At 44.0% G+C, this 27014-nt stretch overlaps 1 protein-coding gene, 1 long non-coding RNA gene and 1 other non-coding gene across 9 annotated transcripts in view; 2 read left to right on the top strand and 1 right to left on the bottom strand.

The window, feature by feature from the left end:
* The window catches only part of SEMA5A (semaphorin 5A), a 498071-nt gene that overhangs the window by 327903 nt on the left and 143154 nt on the right, over nucleotides 1–27014 (bottom strand). Inside the window, exon 1 of one of the 7 annotated variants that reach the window (XM_042806861.1) lies at nucleotides 7893–7974. The exons of 2 other annotated variants lie outside the window; for them this stretch is intronic. The gene's annotated coding sequence lies outside the window, so the exon portion shown is untranslated. Of the gene's footprint in view, nucleotides 1–5132; nucleotides 5158–5930; nucleotides 5952–6983; nucleotides 7005–7399; nucleotides 7457–7892; nucleotides 7975–27014 lie in introns of those variants that run through there. 4 more of the 7 variants (XM_042806860.1, XM_042806862.1, XM_042806863.1 and 1 more) reach the window with 4 other exon arrangements.
* LOC122154812 lies at nucleotides 7897–9752 on the top strand. The gene is made up of 2 exons (XR_006166900.1): nucleotides 7897–7962; nucleotides 9054–9752. It is a non-coding gene; the product is annotated as an uncharacterized LOC122154812 (long non-coding RNA).
* Nucleotides 13321–13389, top strand: LOC116960754. The gene has a single exon (XR_004406548.1). It is a non-coding gene; the product is annotated as a small nucleolar RNA SNORD123 (small nucleolar RNA).

Raw genomic sequence — 27014 nt, 5'->3', positions numbered from 1 at the left:
TGCACCTATGAACCAGACCCGATTTCTACAATCGACACATCAAAACAGATGAAAAAGGTAAGTTAAGCACATGAATTGTTCAATTGTTCCTCTCAAAGAAACAGAGCTCCCTATATTTGCAATTATGCAATTCTTAGATTTCCTCTTATTAAAATATTAGTGATATGCCTCTGCAACAAACCAGGGCGGGTTTTAACCCTCTGGAAAAAAAACAACTACAACACAGAATCTCTGCAACTGAGGTTGAAGGACAAGCTTTGTCAACAGTGACCCTATAAAAAGACTAATGTGTGTTTTCCCAAGAGGCAGATAGACCACTGCAGGCAGTGCATTCATATGGGTACTCAAAGGCAAATAACACCTTTGCTCAAGTTATTTTTAAGAGCACTTTATGATTACATGTTTGAGAGACAGATATAAAGACTCAAGTCAAATATCAGAATTAAGTGTTTACCTCTAGTTCAAGACCATTTTTCTTCAAGCCCCGACACTGAAATTGTTGGCCTTAAGACTAAATAAATTAGCAAAACAATTTTCCCTGCCAGTTACAGATAAGTGAGCAAAAATGGAATTTTCTAATAGCAGCTAGTTGCAAACTCACTTGTAGAAAGGATACTGAAGGAAGAAAAAAGTCCCTCCACCCAAACCATTCATTTGATTTAAAACAACAGACAACAGCAGCAAGAAGAAGAGCGATTCAGATGTAGAGCCCAGATCTCTCTTTTTGCCGTTGTTGCTAGTTACACGGTTTTCTTCAACATTAAAGACTTACCTAATGCTTCAGGTAAGGAGTGTAACACTGCGCATCCAGGAAAGCAACAGAAGGGAAATTGGAAAATCTCGCAATTCTCTTGGACAATTCAGGTGAGCCTACAAACTCTAAGCAAGCTTCCCAACAGAATTACGTCACTTACATGAGCCTCCAGGCCTGGGGTAACAGCAGTTTTAGGACACATACCCATATTCATCAAAAGGAGCTTTTCTCCCCACAAACACCAAGTTCCTCTCTCGCACATCTCTAGATCTGTACGCATGAACTCGTGCTTCGTGCAAACCAATGCGGAACAGTTATGTCGATTTATACTATCCATTCCAACAGCAGGTAACAGAAGCCATTATCATTTTTCAATAGAGCAAAGCCTGACAGACAAGCTCTGGAAGGCTGAGCTCCGGTTCTGAGCCGGTTACCACCCTGCATTTCCCCACTTCCCCACACACTGGAGCGCAATGCAGTGAGGCACAGCCGCCCAGGCACCCCAGTCCCCAGCAGATGAGCTCAGACTCCGGGTGAAGCCAGGCGTGTGCCCCTGCCCCAGTCCATTTCCAACCTCCGCAAGAGAGCCTCTTGCCTCTTAGAAAACCTGACAAAAAGCTGTATGAACACACTTCAAACCGCTGGGGCAAAAATCCACCAGAGCTCTTCTGCCAGTCCTGAAATTTGTTGCTTTCTGAGGGATTAATCAGAATTTTTACCGTCACACACAATCCTACTCTCCCCTCCTTCCTCACCTGATAATACTCGTCGCACACCTGCAGTCATGCCCAGACCAGTGCCTGGGGGGCCTTACTGGGATCAGTGGCCGTGGGTACTTCAACGACAAGAGGTGGTTTTAAGAGGATCAGTTCCCCAGTATTTTTTACAGCGTGGCTCCACATGAAGAGCTACGCTGGCACAACTAAAAGGACCCAGCACACAACTGACTGACATAAAGACCCAGAATCACCAAGGAGGACAACAAAATACAACACCCCCCTCTGACTGTCACTGCATCCTCCATCTATGGCTGCCTGCCTTTGAGGAGCACAGCATACAGTGGTTTTCAGGCCACAGAGAGAAGCTTTTCTTACAGGACAGAAATTAAGGGGCTTTGCTGGTTGCTTCTCTAGGAATTTTTTTTAAGTATCTTATCAAGTGAGAGTCAGAATGTGGATCTGCAGTATCAGAAACAGGCGCAAGGGACAACAGCTCTACCAACATCATCGTTAGCTACTTCAGCATCACAGATAGTTCATAAGGTTCATAAAAGTCACTGGACTCTTGGCCTATCCCAGGCTGATATGCCTGGAAGAGCATTATCAGGATACAGTCCTCTCTATTCCCTTCCAAAGCCGAAATCCCATCTTGTAGCTAAAGTGTAATATAGTTTATATAATAATGGGTAATGTAACCTCCGACACTAATAGCAATTTTGTGCTCTTACTCTCTCCTAGACATCCTTATTAAGTGTTTCAGTATCTTAGATTTAAAAAGTAGCAAGGGAAAGCATGCACTTGAGCTAGAGAAGCTAGATAAAAATCAGAATACAGACACACTGCTTTTGATGACAAAATCTAATAAAACAAAGCAACCATATAACCCTACTGCACGTTCAGAATAAGAAAACAAACAAGATATATTAGAAGAGGCCATCAATAACCAAACTCAGATTAAGCCCAACGACTGTGGAGAGCCTCCAACTTTGACTCCGACTTATTAAAGAAAACCTGAAAATTTCTCAGACTTTGAGAGACAGAAGGCAACACACGACCTACCCTCCTGTAACTGGCAAGGCCAGGAGTTTCCAACAAGTAGTCAGCAATTTCACTTCTATCAGACAAGGTCAACAGAAATGGCTTCATCCCACATGTCCTCTCCCATACCAAAGCCACTTCAGCTCCTAGGGTGCACCTCATAGCTAGCGGGGTTTTGCCAATGCAAACATGAGTGAGTTTCCATTGAAACCACGTCACTGAAATGATTCACATTATGGAAAAACACACACACAAAAAAAAAAAAAAAAAAAAAAAAAAAGCAGCAGGAATATCTAGAGTGACTTTATACTGGAGAAAACACGGTGAAGAAAAACAGCTAAAACGTTTTTAAAACCACAACACAAATACTCACTTGCATACCTTTGTCTGTAGAGTTCACCAGCAATCGAAATGAGTGCTTCAGCAACAATCTTACTGCAGGTCAGAAGAACAAGGCCCAGAATTATTAAAATACTCTCTCTAACTACAGAGTCCTTATAGTTAACTTTACATTAAGCATTCTTGATTCTCAGCTAGACCTAAGTCTAACCAGAAAGCACATTTCAATAGCGTTCCTGGTTTCCACCTGGACTAGCAGTTCAGGGAAGGAAGGGAGCAGCAGAGAAAGCAGCTAAATTTTGAAATTCGGGGAAGGGGTGGGGAAGAGAAGGTGAGAAAAATCTCACAATCGGCAGTATGGCCAATCTCTTCATTCACATTATAAACCAACCCCGCAGCCACCACATATGTTCCCATGCATTTATTGTATTTAGTAAAGCCTAAGAAAGCTTCCCAATACTAACGAGAGAAAGGACGACGGGCTGCGTTTCAGCACTCCAAAAGTTACAACTGAGCTTCTCCTAAACCAAACAAATACTGTGAAGTGGTTGCACGTTGCTGTTCATCTAGCAAGGAGTTAAAAAAATCAGCAAACTACATGCCAAATACGCAGAGCTACTCAATCAACATCCGCCAAGTGAAACACTAATTTCCATTACTGGGGTGGGTAGCCTTGAAAAGCTTGACCAGTTCTGTCAGAAATGAAGATCCAACAATTCTAAGGTATACTGAAGCTCAGGGGTATAGCCTGATTTTTAAAATCAGAAGAGGAATTAAAATCTATTACCTTGCTACCACACGAGAAATTTCATAATACAGATAAACTAATTAGAGATAAGTTTGGAAATGTTAGTGCAGCTGACACATTACACGGCATTTAAAGTTTTTCTAGACCAAATCATTCAAACTGTTTAAAAAACTGAGTTAAACTCAAGAATTTCACCTGCAAGGGCCTCACTGCAGCCTCCATATCAATCCCAATTTTCTGTTACTAACACTGACAAACATCAGCTCCTCAGTGAACTTACTCAACTTTCTAACACACCCTGGCACACAAGTACAGATTTCTTCCCAAGAGGTCCCCAAATAAAAATTTGTTTTATTAATATATTTGTACAAAAATAATGAGTATGGAGATAAGAGTTGATTTATACAGCAGACAATTGGATTGCATCATAGTACCTCAGGGAAGACACAAATTTGAGATGCCTGAACAAATCCACTAAACGACAAAAGATTTACATACTTTGGAATAGACATTCTAGCAAAAAAGAAAGAAAGAAAGAAAGAACAGGACACTAATTAGACTGCAATTTTGGGGTCATTAACTCAGTTTACATTTGCTACCTTCCTGACAAAAGTTAAGCAAATGTGCTACACTCAGATGTAACCTGGCAAATTTCTGAAATAAATAATCAGACACATTTATGAAGCAAACTAAAAAAAAAATAGCCCCAACCTTTTTTTTTTTTTTTTTTAAACAGTTTGCTGTTTTCAGAACAGATTTAACAGCAAACTGCACCTCGACTGCACAGCCTGAGCTCTGGCAGAGAGCAGAGTGCCACCTGCCTTCCGTGGGTCACAGCTGCAGTGCTGCAGCCTGGAAATTAAAACTAGCCCATCGCAAACAGCTGGCAAACATACCTCAGCAGGGCCAGTTTGAAAAATGTTTAAAGAGTTTGACTAAAAAAAAAAAAAAATAAAACAAACAAACAAACAAAAAATTAAAGCAAAACAAACGAACTCTCTGTTGAATCAGTTACAGCTTTATGAAACACATTAGGAAAGAGCAAATGTATAGTCTGTGGCTTAAAACTGTTTCCGAATCGGAATGTATGCACCTCAAAGAGGATAAAAGGATGACAACGGAGAGAAATACAATGACCAACAATAATTTGGAGAACTCAGCACTGACAGGAACTCCCGTTAAACATCTCCATAAAATATTACAGAAAATGAGAAGTTCCTCCGTGCTGCTTCCTATAATTACGGCAGCAGCAGTACCGATTCATCTCAGGAGCCACAGTAACTTTAGAACATATATTACCAAATATCAAGATCGTATCCATCTTTATAAACCAGACGTTAAATCCAACGTTAAACCATCTATCGCTGCCCTTCGGAAGTCAGCCAGCACAACATATTAACCAATTCCTAGATACTGCTTTACTTTAAATAGCTCAGTATGGGATGGCACACGCCCTCCCTTCCCCCTCCCCTACCAACCCCTAGCACTGTTAGGACACACCTGCTATGGCCTGATAGCACCACCAGCTACCCACCTACGTGTCCTCAAGCAGAGAAATAACCCCCAGCCAAGCCCGGGCACGGAGCAGCCCCTGCAGGAAGGGGTCCCAGGAGCCCGGCTGCTCCCTCGGCTGAATTCCTCCACACAACCCCTACCACCGAACCTGAAGTTCACAGGAGTCTTACGCCGTCTTTCTGCGGTTTGTGGCTCCGAACGTGCAGTTTACTCACTGGAAAGTAACGAGCTTCATTCAGTGAAAACCCTGTATTTGTATAAGACTACGTTTTATTTGGATAAGACTGCATCAACAGAAGTTAGAATCCGCGTGGTTTCCCTAAGTAGCTAAGGGGTGGGGAAAAAAAAAAAAAATAAAATAAAAAGACACCACAACTCTTTTTTCTTCTGAAAACAGCAGCAATACATAGTTACCACCCTTTGCATCTCTGCCCAACAGGAAATGAGTACAACAAACCTGATACAACCCACGTTTATGGATCATTACAAAGTGCAGGAGCACTCCTACTACCTTTAAGTCTTTTAAAAAACCAGCACTGGTTAAAGATTAAAAGAAATTAGACTCTAGAGATATCAATGCCTTCAGCTCTCTCAACCAAAACAAAACTGTTACGACATCCTAAGGAATAAGCAGTACAAGTTCAAAGCAAGTGTTTACACCACTTAGTTCAAAACAACCTCTCCAACAGAAAAGTAAACTGCCACCCTCCAGAGCAAAATCCTCCCTCTCAGCAGGACTCCTCACAGCTGTTCAGCATTAAAATGAGAAAATGAGATGAATGCATTAGTAAATGTAATAAAGTTAGTTCATCAGTACCTGCTGGAGAGGAAGGTGGGAACGCAGCACAAAACACAGAAGTCTACCAAAATCTTCCACTAGACTGAGCAAAGTACCTGAGGCCACACCTCAGGTGTGCAAGGCAGTAACACACTTTCGACTGATTATCTGTGTGACAGCACCACACTCAACAGTTCTTCGCGAGGCAAACCTCGCTAAACTGAGTCAGAGTCTTACGTAACAACCCGAAGACGCTGATACTGCTACAACTAAGATCTGAGCGCAGTTTCCATTATGAAAAATTCTATTTTTACAGGGCTCTAGCTAGGTTTGCATCATTCCAGCCTTTCGCACAACAGCTCACACGAAGAGCAGTTAGGCAGCTTTCAGAAAATACCGTCTTCAGACGCGCTACTCTAGGGCTGCTGCAGCACGCTAGTACTAAAACTTTAACACTTTTGAGTTTTAGGATGTTTTTCCTCGTTGTAATCTTGCAAATTCTAACCAACTCCGTCAGGGTGAGCGTGAATGCAGGCACAGAGCTGTCCTGCCAATAGGCCACTTCGCCAAAGGAGTGGATGCACCGACAGGTCCCCCCCCCACCCCCGCTGCCCCCCAGGAATAATCCCGAGCAGATTATCCTTGCGTCGATCTACCGCGCACCGTTAGCATCGGGAATGGTACAACAAACCCCAACAGCCATCATTTATCTGGTAAGCAATCCTCCCCAAAAAAAAGAGGGATTAATACACCAGACCCGAGATGTCTCCTCCCGTGTCGCTGCAGAACAGTAACACAAACTCCACAACTCAGAAAATGCCAAAATTCGGTTACAGCACGCTGACCGAAGCCAGCCCAGGTAAGTAAACAGCGACAATAAAAGTACACGGGGACTTCAGACCGTGCTGCAAGACCATCCCACTGAAACCCCCACGTTTCTCGGACAACTGCCGGCGCCCTCCACGCGCTCTGCTCGCACCGGGAGAAGAGCCAGAGCAAACTTCACCCCCCGAGGTGCGACCAGCCCCCTGCAAAACGCTTCGGAGCCACCGGCTGCCCCCCCGCAGCCGGGGCTCAGCCACCGCCACGCACCTCACGCTCCTGGGCAAGAAATTCCACGCACGCACACGCGCACACCCCCTACACGCGGGGAGGGGCGGCGTGGGGAGCTCCACGCCGCGTTTCGGCCCGGCTGGTTTTCCTTTCCCCGAGCAAAGCGGCGGCGCCTCCGGGGCGAAGGGACCGCCCGTGCTCGGCGGATTTTGGGGGGGGGGGGGGTGTGGGGGGCCGGGCAGTGCCCGAGCCGGGCTCCGCCAGCTCCCTCCGCCGGCACCCGCCCCCCCCCCCCCCCCCCCCACGCCCCGCGGGGCGCCCCGGCGAAGCCCACGCGGGGCGGCCGGGGACGCGCCACCCCCGCGCCCCTCCGAAAGCCCCCGTCGCGCCCCCCCCCACCCCCTCCAGCCGGAGCGCGGTACGTGGGGGGGGGGGGGGGGGGGGGTGTGTGTTACCTGGAGGCTCCGCGGGGCTCCCCGCCGCCGCCTCACGCCGCCATGGCCGCAGCCGCGCCCCGCGCAGCCCCGCGCAGCCGCCCGCTCCCCCCCAAGTTGGCGGCGCGGAAGCTCCGCTCCCTTCCCGCGCCCCGCCGCGGGGGGCGGAGCAGCGGCAGCTGCGGGGGGGGGGGGGGGGGGGGTGGGCGAGGGGCTCCCGCCCGCCGGCGCTGCGCGGGTCGCCGCGCAGCCCGCGCTGCCCCGGGCTGGGGCCAGCTCGCATCCCTCCCTTTGCCTCCCCCGCGCTCCCCCCTCCGGGCCAGCCGAGAAGTTGCAACCGGTTGAGATTTTTGTGCTTGGGGTTTGGTCTGGGTTGATTTTATTTATATATATATATATATATGTGTGTGTATATATATATATATATGTGCGTGTATACATATTTTTTAAGGGTTTGGGTTGATTTTATTTATATATATATATTTATTATTGTTATTTATTTCCCTTTACTTACCGCAGTCCAAAAAGCATGACCTGAGGCTTCTCCTCGCGATCAGATCTGAGCAGGGGGAGCCCCAGCGCCGGTACAACTGAGCACAACAAATCCCGGCGAGCTGCGGCAGCGGGAGGGAGAGGGAAAGGGGGGAGAGGGAAGGGGGGAGAGGGAAGGGGGGAGAGGGAAGGGGGGAGAGGGAAGGGGGGAGAGGGAAGGGGGGAGAGGGAAGGGGGGAGAGGGAAGGGGGGAGAGGGAAGGGGGGAGAGGGAAGGGGGGAGAGGGAAGGGGGGAGAGGGAAGGGGCGAGAGGGAAGGGGCGAGAGGGAAGGGGGGAGAGGGAAGGGGGGAGAGGGAAGGGGGGGAGGGCAGGGGCGAGAGGGAAGGGGCGAGAGGGAAGGGGCGAGAGGGAAGGGGCGAGAGGGAAGGGGCGAGAGGGAAGGGGCGAGAGGGAAGGGGGGAGAGGGAAGGGGCGAGAGGGAAGGGGGGAGAGGGAAGGGGGGAGAGGGAAGGGGGGAGAGGGCAGGGGGGGAGGGAAGGGGGGAGAGGGCAGGGGGGGAGGGAAGGGGGGAGAGGGCAGGGGGGGAGGGAAGGGGGGAGAGGGAAGGGGGGAGAGGGAAGGGGGGAGAGGGAAGGGGGAGAGGGCAGGGGGGAGAGGGAAGGGGCGAGAGGGCAGGGGGGAGAGGGCAGGGGGGAGAGGGAAGGGGGGAGGCGGCGGGCGAGGGGCAGCTCCGCGGGTGCCGGGGTCCGCGGGGGGCTCCCGCGGGACGGGAGGGCCCGGCGCTGCCGGGGCGCAGCAGGTAGAGGGGGCGAAGGAGACCCGGGGGGGGGGGGGGGGGATACGGGAGCGCCTGCCTGCGCCGGTGCTGCGCGCCGCCGGCCAGCCAAAGCCCGGCGTCCCCACCGCGGGGCCGCGCAAGCCGCGCACCGGCGGCCCCGGGAGCCGGCCCGCTGCGCGGCTGGGCGCTGCGCGGCTGGGCGCTGCGCGGCTGGGCGCTGCGCGGCTGGGCGCTGCGCGGCTGGGCGCTGCGCGGCTGGGCGCTGCGCGGCTGGGCGCTGCGCGGGGGAAGCGCGGCGCTGACATTTCCGCGACCACGTCAAAGCCTGCGGCGCGTCCCTCTCCGCCCCCTCCCCTCCCTCTCCGGCACGGGTGGACGTGGCAGCCCCGCAAGTTTATTTTTAGGCCCCGGGAGGGTTCCCTATAAAGGTCCCGCGGCGTGCGCGGGGCCGGCAGACGTGGCACCGCGGGGCCGGCGGCCGGGGCGCGCAAGCATCTCCGCAGGTACGTGCGGCTGCGCTTCCGCGCTCCCGGTATTTTCGGCGCGTGCCTTTGTGTTTAGCCAACCCATCTGTACCGAAGCGGGAGGTTATTTTTGTCCGTACGTGTATGCTAAATGAATGCCGTCAAAGTTTTGGGTCGTTTGTTGTTGGGTTGGTTGTTTGGTTGTTTTTTTTTTTCTTTTATGGCAGCATTTGCACGTTTCTAGTACAAACCGCAGCAGAGACTGACTTGTGCTGTTTGCAGCAAGATCTCGATTTAGGAGACTAAAAGCACTGAGAGTTTATGAAAATAAACAAAACCATGGAATTGATCCATGCTACAGTAATCCTGTAAAAATATACTTAATTAAAACAACTAAAATCAAAACCTCTGCAAGCCAAAACGTTGCAAATCCAAATTGCCTGGAACAGCCAGCTGAAGGGAGAATGATACTTTGGCTCCATTATAAAAGAAACTTGTTCAAGGAGAAAAGTTAAAGTTTGAAATTATCGCTAAAACTGAAGCTCTGGAATTCGGAACATTCTTTCTGATTGCTTCTTGGTATTACAGAAAAAAAAAAAAAAAAAAAAAAAAATGAACACCCACACCCAAACCACAAAAGCAGATACTTAAGGCCAAACTTTTTTTCCATTACAGTCACATAACCCTGACAGTCAAGGACATTTCCTTATTTATAACAGTCCAGTTCTGTAAGACACCAAGGTATGTTTATGTAGGATCACTTTCCCGAGAAATTTCCTCAGCTACAGAAAAAAATATTCCTGTCGAAATAAAAGAATCCATTTTACACCTAAAAATTACCATCAAAGTAACTGCAGGTGTAAGACAATTCACATATGTACTCGGTTAACTTCCTTGGAATGTTTTTCAGACATATCTGTTCACATCAGCAAGTCCCATGCTATGTATGTATCTTCACCTATTACAGTAACTTTAGACTTTTTAAAGAGGAGATATACTCGTTCTTCCGACTGCTAGGAAAAAAAACAAACAAAAAAAAACAACAAAAAAAAAAAAAAAAAAAAAAAAAAAAAAAAAAAAAAAACAAACACCAAAAGCCAAGCATCCATACTTTATCTATGAAGAGTAAGCATTGTGCATGCAACATCAACTACCAGTAAAAAAAAAATCAAAATTTTAACACCTGGAGTGATGTACGTTTTAGCACCTAGCAATTCCTCTGCAGTTTAGCTATGAAGCAACGGGTATATATATAAAACAAAACCCCAAATCCCACAACATTTATAGCTTTGTATGGTACTGGATTAATGATATATGTTACATCCTAAGAAAAATTCCACTTGAATCATACTTTCTCTATATCATTCCCAGAGGTTTTAAGTCCTGTGCTTTATAGCTAACTACCAGTCTCATGGAAGAACAGTAATGATGTCAATGATTAATTCTATTTCATTTTATTTTATTTTGAGAAGCTCATGGGCAAAAATATATGAAACGGGCCGTGAGATTAACCGATGTTTGAAATAAAGCTACAGAATGTAACATTATTTAATGTTCCCTGATAGTCTGTGCTATGTCTAAATGCAGAGTTAAATAGGATTATTTGAGTGAAATGAGCAATTTTAGGCAAAGCAATACCCAAACATACTCTTGCAAGTAGCGGCTGACAGTTTTGGGGTCTGGACAGGTACTTTGCACAGTGGTGTCTCGATCCCATTAAGTCTCTATGTATTACTATAACCAAAATAAATAAGGCTATCCTAACAGAGTCTAGAAGTATTATGCTGCGAGTAGGTGAGAAAGATGCAGGAGAAGCTCTGCTCTCTGATTTAAGGAAGGAAAGAAAACCCTAACAGGACCAAGTCCCAATTCCATCCAGCCTTCCTTCCAGTACCGATCACCTCCTCCTCTGCCCTGTATTTTCCTGTTATTTTGTTTCTCACTGTTACTAATTCTGGATCCTTTCTTGCAACAAAATAGAGCCTAGCATGTTAAGGGATTGCAGCATGTGAAAGCAGAGAGGTGCTGCAGTTGGAAGAGGAAAGGCTGCCCAGCACCTTCAGGCTTTGGGCCAGTTTGGTGGAAAGCCAGATTTCAGCTCCTCCCTGTGGTGGCAGGATATAAGGAGTGTTAGAAAGCAGGGAAGGGGGTGGATTTCCATCTGTTTAGGTGGGAAACCGTGGTGTAAGGGAAGGCCTGTCTTCACATTACCCATCAAAAGCACCTTGGGTAATAACGTCTGTCTTTCACCATTTAGAAAAACAAAGTCAGATACTGTAAGCCTGAAGTTTAAGTTAGGCTAAAAGGAAAAAATAAAAAAAAAAAAAAAAAAGGGGGAAGACTTAACTTTGGTAAAACTGAACCTTGAGCTATGTTTCTGTCACAGGAAAAAAATATTGAGGACAGCCCTGCTGGGAAGGACTGCGGGTTACTGGTGGATGGAAAACTGCCCGTGAGGCAGCCCCGTGCGCTGGCAGCCCAGAACCCACCCGTGCCCTGGGCTGCAGCCAGAGCAGGGGGGGCAGCAGGGCCAGGGGGGGGATTGTCCCCCTCTGCTCCGCTCTGGGGAGACCCCCCTGCAGTGCTGGGGCCAGCTCGGGGGCCCCCAACAGCAGAAGGACCCGGAGCTGCTCGAGCGGGGCCAGAGGAGCCACGGAGATGCTGGGGGGGCTGGAGCAGCTCCCCTGGGGGGCCGGGCTGAGAGAGTTGGGGGGGTTCAGCCTGGAGAAGAGAAGGCTCCGGGGAGCCCTTAGTGCAGCCTGTCAGTAATTAAAGGGGGCTTCTAAGAAAGATGGGGACAGACTTTTTAGTAGGGCCTGTAGCATTAGGACAAGGGGTAATGGTTTTAAACTGAAAGAGAGTAGATTCCGACTTGATATAAGGAAGAAATGTTTCCCAGTGAGGGTGGTGAGACATGGGAACAAGTTGCCCAGAGAGGTGGTGGATGCCCCCTCCCTGGAAACATTCAAGGTCAGGTTGGATGGAGCTCTGAGCAGCCTGATCTAGTGAAAGATCTCCCTGTTCAGTGCAGGAGGGTTGGACTAGATGGCCTTTAAAGGTCCCTTCCACCCCAAACTAGTCTATGATTCTATGAAGAGACCTCACTTGCTTCACAATGACAGAGCTCAAAGGCTTTATCTTCATTGCATTTTGTTTTTTTCACTCCACTGAAAATATCAGTTGCTTTTGTTTACTTCATGAGAAACATGCAGAGGAAAACTTTACAATCTCACAGTCAATTGCCTGCTTTTTGTTTTTAAAACCACACCACCTACGACTCAGGAGTAACCATCCTGGTGACCGTTCCAGAGCAGACCATGTGAACAGGCTCCCTTTCCAGAACCAATGCTGAAGAACAGAGTTTGTGCGGTCGGCCTTCCTTATGTGACCTATTCATCAGGTCGACATCGCTGTTTCTTCCTTCCTTCCCATTTTGATTCAGGAAAGTATCTGGTCTGGCGCATCTGAGTTGTGTGAGTCCTCAGCGTTCCCTCCTGCACTGAGCAAAGTCATCTTCCACGGGTGGATCATCGTGAATCTGCCATATCTGGGTGTCACCCTCGGCTGGTTCCCGTGGGGAATGTACAGTTAAAAAGCAGGACATGCAAGGCTATAGCACAGGAGCGCGAACCCCAGTGTCAAACACAAGACAAGTTCAGACTGAGCGAAACTTTAAATTATCTTAGCAAAAGCCACCATTGTAACGCTTGCTTTAAATCACAGGGAAATACCTGCCAGAGGTACAAACTCTCTCCTGTTTTCAGTCAAACTATTGTCTCGCGTTCTGTGCTGTATTTAAAACATTTAAACACGGACTAGTACCTGTAATATCTATGAATTAGGAACAGTGAGATGAGATTCTAAATTACTTGGCTTTTGAGAGCTAGATGTTCAATCTGATGAGTTTATATTTACCATTTGCAATCAAAAGAGAGAATAAAGTAGTATTTTTTACGATATTTGTATGATTTAGGCTGTTTATAAACAAAATGGTGTAACATTATGAATGCTTAAGGTGATATTTTTGACACAACTATATAATATAAATAGATGTTCACTTGCATTTATAAATGTGTGAGCTGATTTTTAGTAATTGCCTCTTTCTTTTCATGAAAGTTTCTGACAGATAAGGCAGTTAAAGAAGTCGTTATATGAGCCTTAAACAAGGGCCGCCTGACTTCAAGTCCCTAAAAGCAGTCAGATATGTGGTGAAAATGATGAATTCTGGGGTACTGATTCATGTGATCTGAAAAAGCCATCCATTTCCTGATTCACCTTCATCTCTCCTCCAGGAAAAAAGGAATATTTTACAATGGATACCTGCAGTCAAAAATTTTTTATGTGTGTGTTTTTCTGTCTTTCAGCCACTTCCCAGAACTGATACTTTCAAAATGAAGAGGAAAGTAGGAGTGAGAACAAAGAACACCTTGGAGAAATCCAGTTGAAAAGTTTGAGGAGCAGGAATAATAGGAAATATTAATAACTGTGGTCTCTTAAATAGGTCAGAATTTGGACTGAAACGATGGAAAGTTACGAACCCAAGACATAAGTCCTATTACATTTGAATCTAGATTCAGGGATTTTGAAATTAATTCATAATAAAAATATTAGCATGCTTTTTTCCTCTACTTTGGATGATAATATATTCTGCTGCCTTACACAACTTTCTTCTATAGACTAATTTAAGTTTTAATTTTTTGGTTGTTAGCCCCAAGACGCCTCCTTAAAGTAAGGAGTATGAATTAGTAATCCATTAGCTGCTTCTCTCTGTCTGCAGGTCCCTACTCATTAGTATTGGATTCCTGTGTTACTGCATCACTCAGCAGTACTAGTGGGATTTGGATAAAGAGTACATATAGATGACCTTACCACTGGTAAATGGTCTAAAGCGGAGGATATAGAGTTTTTCTGGACTTCAGGCTTTGGTGCTTGCCTTTTTGGGGGCCATGTGGGTAGAGACAATACTTGGCGTAGCTCCTGCCTTCACAGAATTAGACCATCCCAGTTTTTAGAGGAAATCTTAACCAGCTGTGTAGCCCTCATACTTGGGCAACATTTCTGTGACACTGGTCTAGCGACGGGAGCCCGAAATCACATTCCCCCCGTGAAGGCAGACGGAGCAGGCAGCGAGGCGTACAGCGTGGGAAGTGACGGGGGAGTTGTCCACGCACAAGAATTGGGCAGTAAATAAGCCAGCCCCCTAAAGTCACTTCTAAAAAGTGATTTAACTAAATTAGAGCAAACTCCTGTGTGAACAGTTTTGGTTTACTTTGAGCATATCTTAAATCCACTAAAAATTGCATGTAAATTAAATCGACAGAAACAAAGAAAGACTGACCGGGAAAGGGTTTCCCTATAGATTCACTGACTGCCTTTAATGAGAGCTCACCTACCCCTCTGTTTAAACGCAGACAGCATATTTGTGTGACCAAGATATCACTCACCCTCTGCCCTTCCACTCTCTAAGGCTCACAATGAACAGAATAAGCTAGAAGTACTTGTCAGGAGGGTTTACATAGGAAGTAAGACAGTCAGGAGCTTAACGAGATGCGTGGTGTATTACAGTACATTCGTTTTTTTCAGCCACACATTCCCTACCAGCTCAGATCATTTGGTAGTTGCAATAAAAGCTACAAGGTGATATTCCCTCAGCTGCTGATACGCTGTGTTCAGTTGTCCGTTAGGAAAAAAAACTGGTTATTTACAAGCAGTCTTTTTAGTCTAGAATTGTTAAAAACCAAAATGCCTAACAATTTGAAAGTGGCTAGAGAAGTAGTGCTAGGCAAAGACAAAAGAGACAATTAAATAAAACTGATGAGCATTTATCGCTGAGAAACTAGAAACAGCCAAAAAAAAAAAAAAAAAAAAAAAAAAAAAACCATTAAACACCTTCTGAATTAATTTACTTTGCTGATTTTACTGGGATACTGAAGCACCCCTCTCACAGCCTGCTCTAGGGTCCCATCGCTCCTCTAACTCCCAGCAGCCTAGAGCACCAGGAGTGTAAGGAGGCACCTACACCAGCCTAGCCCTGAAAAGAAGCCCAGCCCGAGGCCCTGCAAAATTTCTGTGCACCTCAGTTGGCAGCTGTGGATTTAGCCCTGTTCTGCCTGTCTCCGTTCAAGGCCAAACCTGTAAATTTTAGGCATACGTGAGGGAGATTGCCCTACCGAGTGTCATTTACAAGAGCAGATGCTGTGGGCTGTGAATCAGGGGCAGTGGATATTGGTCTCACATCGTGCTGTGGTTAATACCCCTGTCTGTAACCTGATCACTGTCCCAAATCCCTCCCACAAGTGTCACCTTTTTTTTTTTTTTTTTTTTATGTTTTCAGAAGCCACCTGTAAGTAGCACCAAAAATCTGTGCAAAACCTGTGCTGAGCTGAACTCTCTGCAGTCATAGCTTTAGCCTTCATGCAGTGCTCTGTCCCAAAGTGATGCTCCAACCAAAGGGATCCCACCTTTTCCCAGACAGCTGTGAACTTTGCCGGCAAAGTGCAGTTCATCTCTCTATTGCAGGCAGTCCATTTAAAAGCGTATAGGTATCTTCTACTGTAAGTCGCTTTTTCATTCAAATATGCATAATTCAGCCTGCATTGTGACTTTCTCAGTTCAGGGTATAAGAAGGATGAGGTTCTTTGATGAGCAAGAGTAGAAAGCAGTAGCATTACATGACGATGGAATTAATACACACTTGGTGATCCTAATTCTAGTATTACCTAACATTTGAGTGTTTGACTTATCGCCCTTAGCATTCTGCCAATGTCAGATGTTTAGTATAAGTTCAGTTATTAAATTTTTATCCCTTTTATTGCTTTCCATAGCCTGAAACACTTGTAATTATTGAAATTATTTAAATCAGTACTGTATTCAAAATGCTTTTATTGTTTTTCTTTGTATTTTACTTAATAAAAACTGCTTTACTAAAAATATTGTATGTTAATTATTTGGCTGAACACAGGAAAACATCTAAGAGATTTTGCTGAAGAAGGGAACACCTAGCCCAAGTCAGGTCTAAGACGCCAGAATTTGCTTTTCAAAACCTAAAGTTTCACAAAACAAGCCTCACTGCAAACCACTTAGCAGTAGGAGGGATGTCAGGACATGCTATCAAAGAGCAAGACCCACTTTTTTTTTTTTGCAGTTAGGTTCAGCTCCACTTAGATAACTAAGGTTTTTTGCTATGTAATGAGACTTGGGTGTTCATTGAAGAGACCAGGCGAGAGGAAGGAAACTGAAACCAATATTAACCTTGTAAGTCCACCATCACGCTTTAAATGCTACCAGAAGATACCAAAGGAGGCCGAGACGGTAATGTCCCCATGCCTCGAGCAGCTCTTGTCTCCAGCAGCTGTTCTCAAGCCAGAGCAGAAGCTGAGGGTTTGCAGAGGGGTTGCTGTGTGCCCTGATGGTGCTGTATAAACAAGATAAGACTGTTCACTGGTGGTTCTCTCATCAGCCATATGTTTACAAAGACTTTACAGGCTAAAATTTTAAAAGTAGTTCTAGCATGACAAAACTGTTAATTAAATAGTTTGCATAAAAGTGTCAGATTTTAATCGGGTTTGGCAACTGTGGACAGAGATTCTAATTTAAAAGACAAGAGTGAGTGAAGGAAGACATACATAAGAGCCACATGGCTAACGCTATCTTTCTTATTCTAATAATCAATTCCTTCTACTATCAAAAAGGGAGTGTTAGTAATACGGTTCAGTCAACGAGTGGAAAAAAAGTTGAATTATCTCAAGAAAAAAGGAGGAAAAAATAACATTCATCCAACTGCATTCCAAAGCCTCCATGCCTGCCAACATTCTTGAATTTTCACAGAAATAGGCTATGTATGCCCCAAGGACACAGCAACTTGGACTGCAAGATAGGAACTAGTCCTAAAGTTAAGGACTTCTCTGAAGAAAAATCTCCCCAAAGCCATTCATTCTGAGTGCTTGGTAAGAGCGGATAACTAGCACAAAGGAAGAGACGTGTTTGTTCCAAAGTGTGTACAGATAGGAGAGAAGGGAGCAATGTCTCAACGTTGTAGGTGATTGACAGCTGCTGTTTGTAGCATGATAAATCAGCTCGCAAAAAAAAAAAAAAAGAAAATCTGACACGTATTCATTAGCATCAGGTTCTGGGAGAGTTTTACCTAGTGGTTTCTGCCTGAGACAGAAGGAAATGCAGTGTTGTCGCAGCTGCACACGGAAACAAGCAGCTCTGTGACAAGACCTCCCGAAGCCTGCTCTCGCCGGGCTGTGCCTCGCGTCTGAAACCCGCGGCTCCTCCCGCTTGCCATATGCCGGAGAAGGTGCGAACTGTGCTGCTCCACACCCCCCCTTCTTGCTGCCTTCCCCATGGCCCCCCGGCCCCCTGCCCTCCCATCCCGGCCGGCCCCCCCGGGCCGGGCACGGCTGTGATGGACCAGGCTGCTGAGCGCCAGCTGCCCCCCCGCACGCTGCCTCTGGGAAGCTGGCAGGGGCAAAAAAAAAAAATGTGCTCTGGGCGCCGGGTGGGGTTATCCAGTGATTTCAAAGACTACTAGAGATTGACTGGTAGCTTAATCGTCCTTGTAGGCAACCAGGATAAAAACTGAAGCTTTTAAAATCCTGACATTGTGTTTTCATAAGACAGCTTCATTGTTGTGTTGTTGTTTGGTTGTTTGTTTGCTTTTTTATTTGATATATAAGTTTTTTTTCAAATTAGAGCAACAAAGCAAATATTTGCACGTATACCCAAAGCGTAATGAAAAAGCAGCAAATAAACATGTTCTATAATCATCTTTGCTCTTTGAATGTTTAATTCACCTGATTTTCCTTTTTCTGATTTGTGAAGTGATATTATAAAATGCGGGGCAACAAAGCCTAGATATTTGTCTAGGATAGCCACATTTAGATACTCTTCTTTTTAAAAAGTGGCCGCAGTAAGTCATCTCACTTGGAGGAACTAAGCAGAGTAGCTCCAAAAGACCTATCAGATGGTCGATTTTGTTGCCTTTTTACTGGTTCAGGGAGTTCGATGTAGGAACTCAGGTTTGGTTCAGAGGTATTAACTGTTAGTTTTCTAAACTATTCATGTCGTTAGTTTTTATCTTTTAGAGAGGGAACTGGAGAGATGTTCTACTGTTTGAGGCAAAAAGTATATGAACTGGAAAAGTTCTTTATGGTCATAAATGCTTTCATTCTGCTGCTGTGACCAAAAGCAATGCGCACGGATAGAATACTGCTGTTTGAATAATTCTATTTTGCAACAGCCGAGGAAATGACAAGATTAACATAACTCGCAAACACTTCTGCTCAGCGTTTAATGGTTGACATTCCCGGGGTCAGCAGACGTGGAGCTGCCATCAGGAATTTCTGGAGACTCTTCACAGCAGATTGTCAGGAAGAGTCTGCCACTTGGCTGACTCGGTGGGATCTTTCTTCCTCACTAGATGCAGTAAGAGCATCTGTAAACGTTTTGAAGGTTTGGCCAACAGCAAATCCTTGGCAAAGGTATTTTTCTAACTTTAGTGGGAGCAAGAATGGGTTATATAATTTCTAGGTTGATACAACCCAAAGCATTTTAAGGCAATTAAGTGCCTATATTTTCTTGCACACCAATGGGATTTTTAATTAGATGAAAACTAATAGATACTGTCAATAAAATAAAGCTCAAAGTTCCTTCTGTATTTAGTGACATCTTGCAGTACACTGCAAGTCTTAAAAGTGACACACCGTGAAAAAGTAACCTTTAAGACTGAATAAATTACATCCTGCTTGGAACTCTTTATGAAGAAATGCACAAAACAAAATTCAAATGTGTATTCGGGAAAGCGAATGCAACTGAAAAAATCGGCAAGGGAATATTTAGAGGGTGGCAAAATATTTTCTGGATTTGTTAGTTGAGATCATGAAGGAAAACCAGAATTGTGTCTTTTCATTTTAAATGATAGCTTTCCTTTCGGTTCTTAACTTCAGAGCACTCATTCAAAAATACAGGTAACTACCATATATCCTATGTTTGATAACTATGTAACACCAAGAGTACAGGTTTTTGATCTATTTAAGAGCACAACAACACTGGTTACTGCTGATGCTGCACTGTCATCCCCGGAAGAGTTTCTCCCTCTGTGCATTTACTCGGTGGTTAGCACAACAGGACTCTGGTTTGGCTTGGATCTACCGATGGGCGTTACTGTTATATATATGAAAAAAAAAAAAAAAAAAAAAATTGTAACAGTCCCTCTGATCGAAATTTACACACTGTGATTTTCTGGGGAGACAGTTACAGGTAAACTCTTAAAACTTGCTGGGGAGAAAGCCATAGGTGTTCAGATAGTATGGTCATATATAGAGATCTGAGAATCCCATAACACTGCCAGGACCTAGGAACGGAGTGTCTAACTATATCTAATTAAAACATCCTTAAGGGTGCATTTGGTTTATCAGATATTAACTACTTGAAAAACACAGGTCTTTTCATGGTATTTATTTTCACCTTTTTCTTAACAACTCCTGCCCTGTAACTGAAATTAAAGTGCTGAAGGAACGAACAAGTCCTGCTGACTGTTTTTTTTCTGGTAAGATTATAAATGAAAACACATTTGACTAAAGCCTGTGGAAAATGTCATTTGTTATGTCACAGCAATCACTCAGCATGTGTACAGCTGGGTTTGACGATACCAGACCCTGCTTGTTATAAAATCAATAGCAATGGCCTCAAGGAAAGAAGGGTAAATGAATGAAGACTGATGGTTTGTGGGCTCAAACTAGTTTGGGTCAACGGGAGCTAAAAGGGAATGTTTCAACTTGCCAATGAATTACTACTTCAATGCCAAGGCAAAAGAGTGGAGGCCAAATTAACGTCTCATGTTTCATTTCAAAAACATTTCCTATCTTTTACCAAAGTTCTTTTGATTATTTCAGATTAGAGCAGGGAGAAATGTTGTGCTATGTGTGTATATATCACTTAAAACACTCTCTCAAAAGAATAATGAGAGCATAACAAGAATTAAATATTGGATTTCCAACAGAGCTTGCCATAGGCCAACTGCAATTCCACCCACTTAAAAGGAAGTGGTACACCGCTTCTGAAAATCCGTCAAGGTCCTGCTTGCTTGTGTTAGTTCAGTTCAAGGTGACCTTATTAGAAAACCTTCATCCTGGAAAAACCCAAGAGCCTCGTACCAGTGTCTGGATCAAAAGAGAAAAACTTTTATCCCTCCCCAGGTTTGTTATTGTCATCGTAAGACTGAAAGCACGGTGGAAGCGGAGCAGCCCGGTGCAAACAAGGCTGACGCCCCCAGGAGCCCGCGGGGGTGATCTCCTTGCAGCCCAGGAGCTGATCTCCTAAACACCAGGTGAACGAGTGTACAACGGGCTGCAAGTCCTTCTGCAAATAGTAATAACAGAGAACAGCATTAAACGAGAATTGTAACTCCCTATACATTTCCCCCTACAGCATCCCCCGATCCTGTCTGGCAGATGGACGATCACAGACTCAAGGCTAAGCTCAGCTCAGCTCCGCACTAGAAAACCAAGAACAAAGAAGGGAAGCTGGAAACGCGTCACACAGTACATTCACTAGTGTGGGTGCTTAGTTCTGTTTTGTGTTTAGGGCTGGAGGATTGCTTGGTACAGAGGAAAAAGGAATTAAAGAGAAGCAGAGATTAAAAGCAAGCAGAGGAGGAAAACCAGTAAGATACCAAAAAAAAAAGTGAAGGGTAAGGAAAAGGGGAAAGGAAAAAATATGTCACCCTTCATTGTGTCAACCAAATAATAAAATGTTTTCTCAGTACTACGCCTGCAATCCACCCATACTTTCCCAAACAGTATTCAGTTAGAGCCTCCACTCAGAGTGCTCATATTCTTTAGTGTAAGAGCTGGAATTAGGGCAATAGTCCATCTAGCCTAAGTATCCTCCCTCTGATGCTCACCCATATTAAATGCCTAAGAAGGAGTTTAGCGAGGCAAACATAGAGCTGGCTGTCAGCGATTTATGACTTACAGATGTCCAGCAATACAGGATCTTAGTACATTTATATAGTCCTTCACAGACCCATGTTTCCATAGTTTATTCCACCGCAGACTTCATGCATGCACAACATCCTAGGGTGGGGAATGTCACAGCTGAGGTGTGGTTTGAAAAGGCACAATTCCTTTTGCTTTGAACATCTTCCCACCTAGTTTCCCTTCTCATTGTATGATAAGACACAGTGACTAGTCATTTCCAACAGACAGCCTTCTCCAGACCTCACACAATTCTTTGAATCTCAATTTTCTGTCTTCTCAGTCTCTTGCAGGTGGAGGTGCCTCGCTTAATTTATACAGTTCACATGAAGAAGAGATATCAGAGGGGCTGATCACCTTGCCACCGCTTTTTTGTATCCTTACCACGTCTACTATATTCTTTTTGAGACAGGAGAAATCAGAACTGCAAACAGCATTTTAGGCTTAGGCTTGCTATAGATTTATATAGCATTAAACCTCATGTAGAAGCAATTCGAGGTTCTCTGGGTTTCTCTCTATCCTCATCTACTAATTCTTAACGTTCATTTCTATTTTTGACCACCACTGAGAGCTGAGATGATGTTTTCACAAAAGCAGCTATTGCAACTCCAGAATCTTGTTCCAGAATGACAACAGCAAGTTCAGAATCCATCACTGCTCCTGCGAAGTTAGGGTTGTTTCCTTCTGTGTGCATCCCGTTACACTTACAGACGTGAAATTTCATGTCCCCTCTTATCATCTGCTCACACTGTTCTGAGGTCATTCTGCAGAATTTGTAGTCGCTCTTCATCTTTGTTACCCAAAATAACTAAGTGTCATCAGCATGTGCTCAAGTGCCTCTTGCATGAAGAATAACAGATGAATTTTCATCAGATTGTATTAAACAGAAATGCTAAAATTAGCAATGCAAGCACCTGAACAAAAAGCAACAAAATGATGCACCTACAAACCTAGAGAGCATTCCACCCTGATCTTTGATTAAGTTGAAAAAAACACACAGAAAACGTCAGGATTACCACCTTTACACAGAGGGGTTTGTTTTCCAAACAATTTTCTACAGCTTGGAGTATTTCCTTGATGAACAGCATCAGAGTCTAAGATATTATTACCTATTCAGTTCAAAATCATAATCTTGGGCCATAAGTTTAGGATTCAGAGATGAATACTGACAAGAACTTTTTGAGCTTGATCTTGTGACCAAAAAATACAAGCCAAAAATACGACTGGCATTCGAGTGTTTAAAACAATGGTCAGATAGTGAGTCTGGTTATTTCTAGAGCTCTGCTGTGGTTTCTTAGGAACTGCAGGCACAATGACAGAACTGTACCAACGAAAACCACTGAGTGTGAATGCACAGTGCCAGAGTAGCTCACATCTTGTATCAGTGCGACTCATTTCAGCTTCTAGCTACAGCTATAACTGGCCACAATTTAAAACATATAAGCAACACATGGTTTAATGCTTTTGGCCAAGACGTGCTAAAAAGATTAAAACTTCAGCTGCACAGATCTCCTAGATAATAGGTTAGACAGCATTTCCACATAATTTATATTCCTCATTTCAACAAAGATGATGATAATAATAATAGTAACAAGAAGAAGAAGAAGATGAAGAAGAGGAAGAAGAAAAAGAAAAATAATTAAAAGAAGAAAATAAAGAAAAAAAAAAGAAAAAGAAAAAAAAAAAAAGAAAAAGAAAAAGAAAAAGAAAAAGAAAAAGAAAAAGAAAAAGAAAAAGAAAAAGAAAAAGAAAAAGAAAAAGAAAAAGAAAAAGAAAAAGAAAAAGAAAAAGAAAAAGAAAAAAAGAAAAAGAGAAAAAAAAAGAAAGAGAAAAAGAAAAAATAAAAATAAAAAGAAAAAGTAGAAAAGAAAAAGAAAAGGGAAAAAAACGAAAAGGAAAAGGAAAAGGAAAAGGAAAAGGAAAAGGAAAAGGAAAAGGAAAAGGAAAAGGAAAAGGAAAAGGAAAAGGAAAAGGAAAAGGAAAAGGAAAAGGAAAAGACGAAGTTAATTTATATGAAAATACCATTTCCCCCTCAGTACTATCTGACATAAATGAGGAAAACTAACAAGAGGGGTCATGTTGAAGAAAAAAAGGTGGATGAAGGAATAACTTTTTTTGTGGAAAAAAAATAGTGAACTTCTTCACGTAATTGGTCTCTCTGGCTTTTGAATACATTGAAAAAATTTGGAGGAAATCTTTACAAACAAAAAGAAACATAAAAATTTGTAAAAATGAGAAGAAACCAGATTATTGTTGAAAACAAACAAAAAGCTGGGACTAATATCCTTTCAACGCTCCTGAATCTCTTCTGATATTTCCTATTTTCAGGGATTCAATTAATGCTGAGTGTGAAAGTGTGACGGGGTCATTGCTTCCCGTGTACATACAGTGGGCTCATAGCTGTCTGCATCTCCTTCCTTTTCATTCAGGGATTAAAGAAAAAAGCTGAACAGGTAGCTACTTGGGAGGCAGAAGAGAGGGCATACTGTATGCAAAGACTTTGTTTAACAAGTAGCCACAGGACAGGGCTGGGATGTTAAGACAAGTTATTTCCTTATATCAGTTTAATTCAGCGTGGCCTCTGTAGAACAGTTTGGCTGACCAAGGTTATTCTTTGTACTGTAAAGGCTCCACCCATTTACACATTACTGCTAATTTAAAAGGCTATTAACACCACTGTTATGGGACACAGACATTTTTCTGCATAAATATCACTACCACAGAAAATACTCAATATCCGGGTCACCGTTCTTAAATATTCAAAGAGTTTCTATATCCTGTCTTTGAAATATGGCACTAAAACTTTGTATCCTATCCATCAGGTATCCGATCAATTGTAATACAATAAGGCGTCAAATAAATTAAGCAATTCTGCTCAAGAGGAAGTCATCAAACTTTCACATGAAAGGATTATGCTTACAGGCAAGAGGCAACACCCCATGTACCTGCAGCCAAGCATTTACAGTGAGCCTAGCTGGTGTCTTAACCTTTTAGTAAAAACACGACCAGACGTTATTATTACTCTAGTTATAATAATAACAATATTTACAGCACAGAAAAATCTCATTAATAATAATACTCATAAAATACTGCTATTCAACAAAGCTTACTAGAATCTGCCCCTTTTCTCTGGTGTCGGGACCACCCTTCTCACTTCCCTCTAACTCTTCTGGCTTCCTCGGGCAAGGAAGGGCGTCACAGCCACTTGGCAGCATCCCGGGTATTTCAGCAGGGCTAGGTCAATACTAGTGAGTGGGAACACCTTCCACGGGGTGCCCGTGGGGGCTATTTTCATAAGTTTTCCCATCACAGCCTGCCTCCTTCTCCCGGCTGCCCAGGCGGAGTTCGGGAGCCGCCGGCTGCCCTCGCCCAGCCCCGATAGCCCCGGGGGGGGCTGCAGAGGGGTGCCAGCCCCCCGCCCCGGGCACTCCCAGAGCCAACACAGGCTCCAGGCAAACGCTGCCACGGCTAAAACCAGCTCCTGCCAAGGCGGGGGCAGACGCGTCCTGCCACCCCGCGCTGGCAGCTGCCCACCCCTGGCCTCGGGAGAGCGACGGCCAAACCAGCATTTACTGGCCCACAGGTCAGCGGACCCAGGAGTTCATGAGTATGGCCGAGCCTTTCAAATCATATTAGGTGTGCAAAAGTGTTAAATATCAGTGAAACCAACACACATAACACTGGATGTATATGAACATTTTAAAGCGCGAAGAACCCACATTAGGTCTCCCATTTCCGGATCTTTTGTGGACCTTCAAGTTTACGTAAACCTGGGAGAGACTGAAAGAAATGATTAGGACCATCTTTCCAGCCCTCGGCAAAGTCAGCTGGACCTAGTCTGGGAACCTGCTTTTCTTGGCAGATGTGAATCTGATCCTAAAAAATGCAGTGGAGGGGGCATCACAGCCTTCACGGATTACTACCCATAGTGTTGTGAAGTTTTTTGTGCTCCTTTACTTAAATAACCCTTGTAAAAACAAAAACAGACCTCCTCTTTTCCTTATTGCGATGGAGAGCTGTCAGTTTTCTTCATTTTCCAGCTACCTGTAATGCTTATATAGACAGTAATCATGTTTTCTTTTTTTTTTTTTTTTTTTTTTTGATGAAAAAAATCCTAATTCCTTCATCATTTCCTTATAGGTCGCATTTTCCACATTTCCAATAGCTCTTGTTCCTCTCTTTCCGATTTTCTCCTGGTTTCATCTCACCTACCAACTCCATTATCATCTTTATCTGAAGGATCTCAGACACTACTTCATTCCAGACCACTCTCCTTACCGAAAACATGTCTCGCTGGCATGCCCATGGGCGTCCCTAACTGCCGTCTCAAGTTCAGCAGAGCTCAGAGTTCTCGGTCTCACCTTCAAGCCATCTCTTCCCTGCTTCCTCCAGATTCTCAGAGGACTCTTCCCGTCCTTCCAGTCTCAAAGACCCATAACCTGGATGTCAGGTTTAATTTAGACTCTGCTATACCCACAGATCCATCTCTAAAACTTGGCCTTTTTTGTCCACTCATGCTGTTACAATTCTCATTAAGGTCACCGCTATTTTACAGCTCACTTACTGTAACGTCTTGGCCCTGACAAAGACATTTTTGTCCCAGGCATATCTATTTATACACTGCTGCCAAGACTGTCTTCAAAATCCACCAGTTCAATTAGCTCATGCAGCTCTTTGCGTTTTTGACAGTTCCTCTCACAATAAACAAAAAATACATTTTTGAAGACATTGACAGCTATTCTCATTCTATGAATAATTTTTCATTTATAATCCAGGGATGAGGTTCAAGCTTTAATTACTCCACATATTGCCCATCTGCTTATTTGTTCAAAAACTCTACCTCTCAAACTTACATGGATCTCCCTGTAAACATACATAATTTTAGGTTTGTCTCTTCCGTGCCCCCTTCATGCTCACCTTTTCTCTCTAGTGCCCAAAGAAACACCCCTCCCCGCCAAAAACGTCCAGCTGATAATGATTAATCTGCTACTGTGTGGAAGACAAGCACGTTGGATTGACATTGTCCCACAATCTCTTTGTACATGTTGGTTTGCATTCAGTTTTTTACCCTTTATTATGGATGAACCATATACTCTGTTATGTGTAGTCAGTGCTTGATCTGGGCTTGGGGGTCCTAAGAACAATAATAATAATAAAATTAATGCTTATACTGTATAATATGGAAGCTGAACCGATCCAATCCAGCAAATAAATTCCTCAGCTAGGATCTTGCACAAATATTTTAGTTTAGGAAGTTTAGAAAAGCACAAACATCTGCCAACATTGCAACATATTTGTTCTCATTAGAGTTGCAGAGGCAGTAGTTCTGCTAAAACTAGTATAATTATATATAAATGATGTTGGCAGACTTTATGAAATATGTCAGAAGGACAGAACCAGATGTTTCCTGGACTGCATATCCTCAGTAGGTTTTACAGCATCACTTTGCAAATAAATGTGAAGGCCTTTTTAGTGAAGTCAGTTTCTCTCTTCCTCCTGGAAGGACCCACCTGTTTTCTCATATAGTACAGAGCCTAGCGCAGCAGATGCCAATTAAGTTTTCAATCACTCAGGCCTTCTGGGCAACTCTGCTAGTCTGACTTTGTCCATTTTCTATGTTAAAAAAAGTTAACGTAGTTTGTTTGTACTGAATTCTACATTTTTCTTTAATTCTTGATTTTAGGGTCAATATTTTAAATCATTAGTAGTTTCAGCCCAGTCTTCAAAACCTAGGAGTCTAAGCTTACCTACACAACTTTTATTCCGTCTTTTACCTGTGACCACGACATGCCTTGTATAGGAAGTGGTTAAACAAGTCAATGCTACTGAATAGGAGCCTATTTATATTTGCACAAGTTTTTTGTCACAATACTCCCAGTTCTCCGTGCTCTCCATAAGCTTTATTCTGCAGGAACTGCAG

This window comes from Tyto alba, unplaced genomic scaffold (assembly GCF_018691265.1).
Source record: "Tyto alba isolate M040663 unplaced genomic scaffold, T.alba_DEE_v4.0 Super-Scaffold_48, whole genome shotgun sequence".
NCBI classification, from domain to species: domain Eukaryota; kingdom Metazoa; phylum Chordata; class Aves; order Strigiformes; family Tytonidae; genus Tyto; species Tyto alba.
Note: the sequence above shows the minus strand (reverse complement) of the source record. Positions and strands in the feature narration are given on the sequence as shown.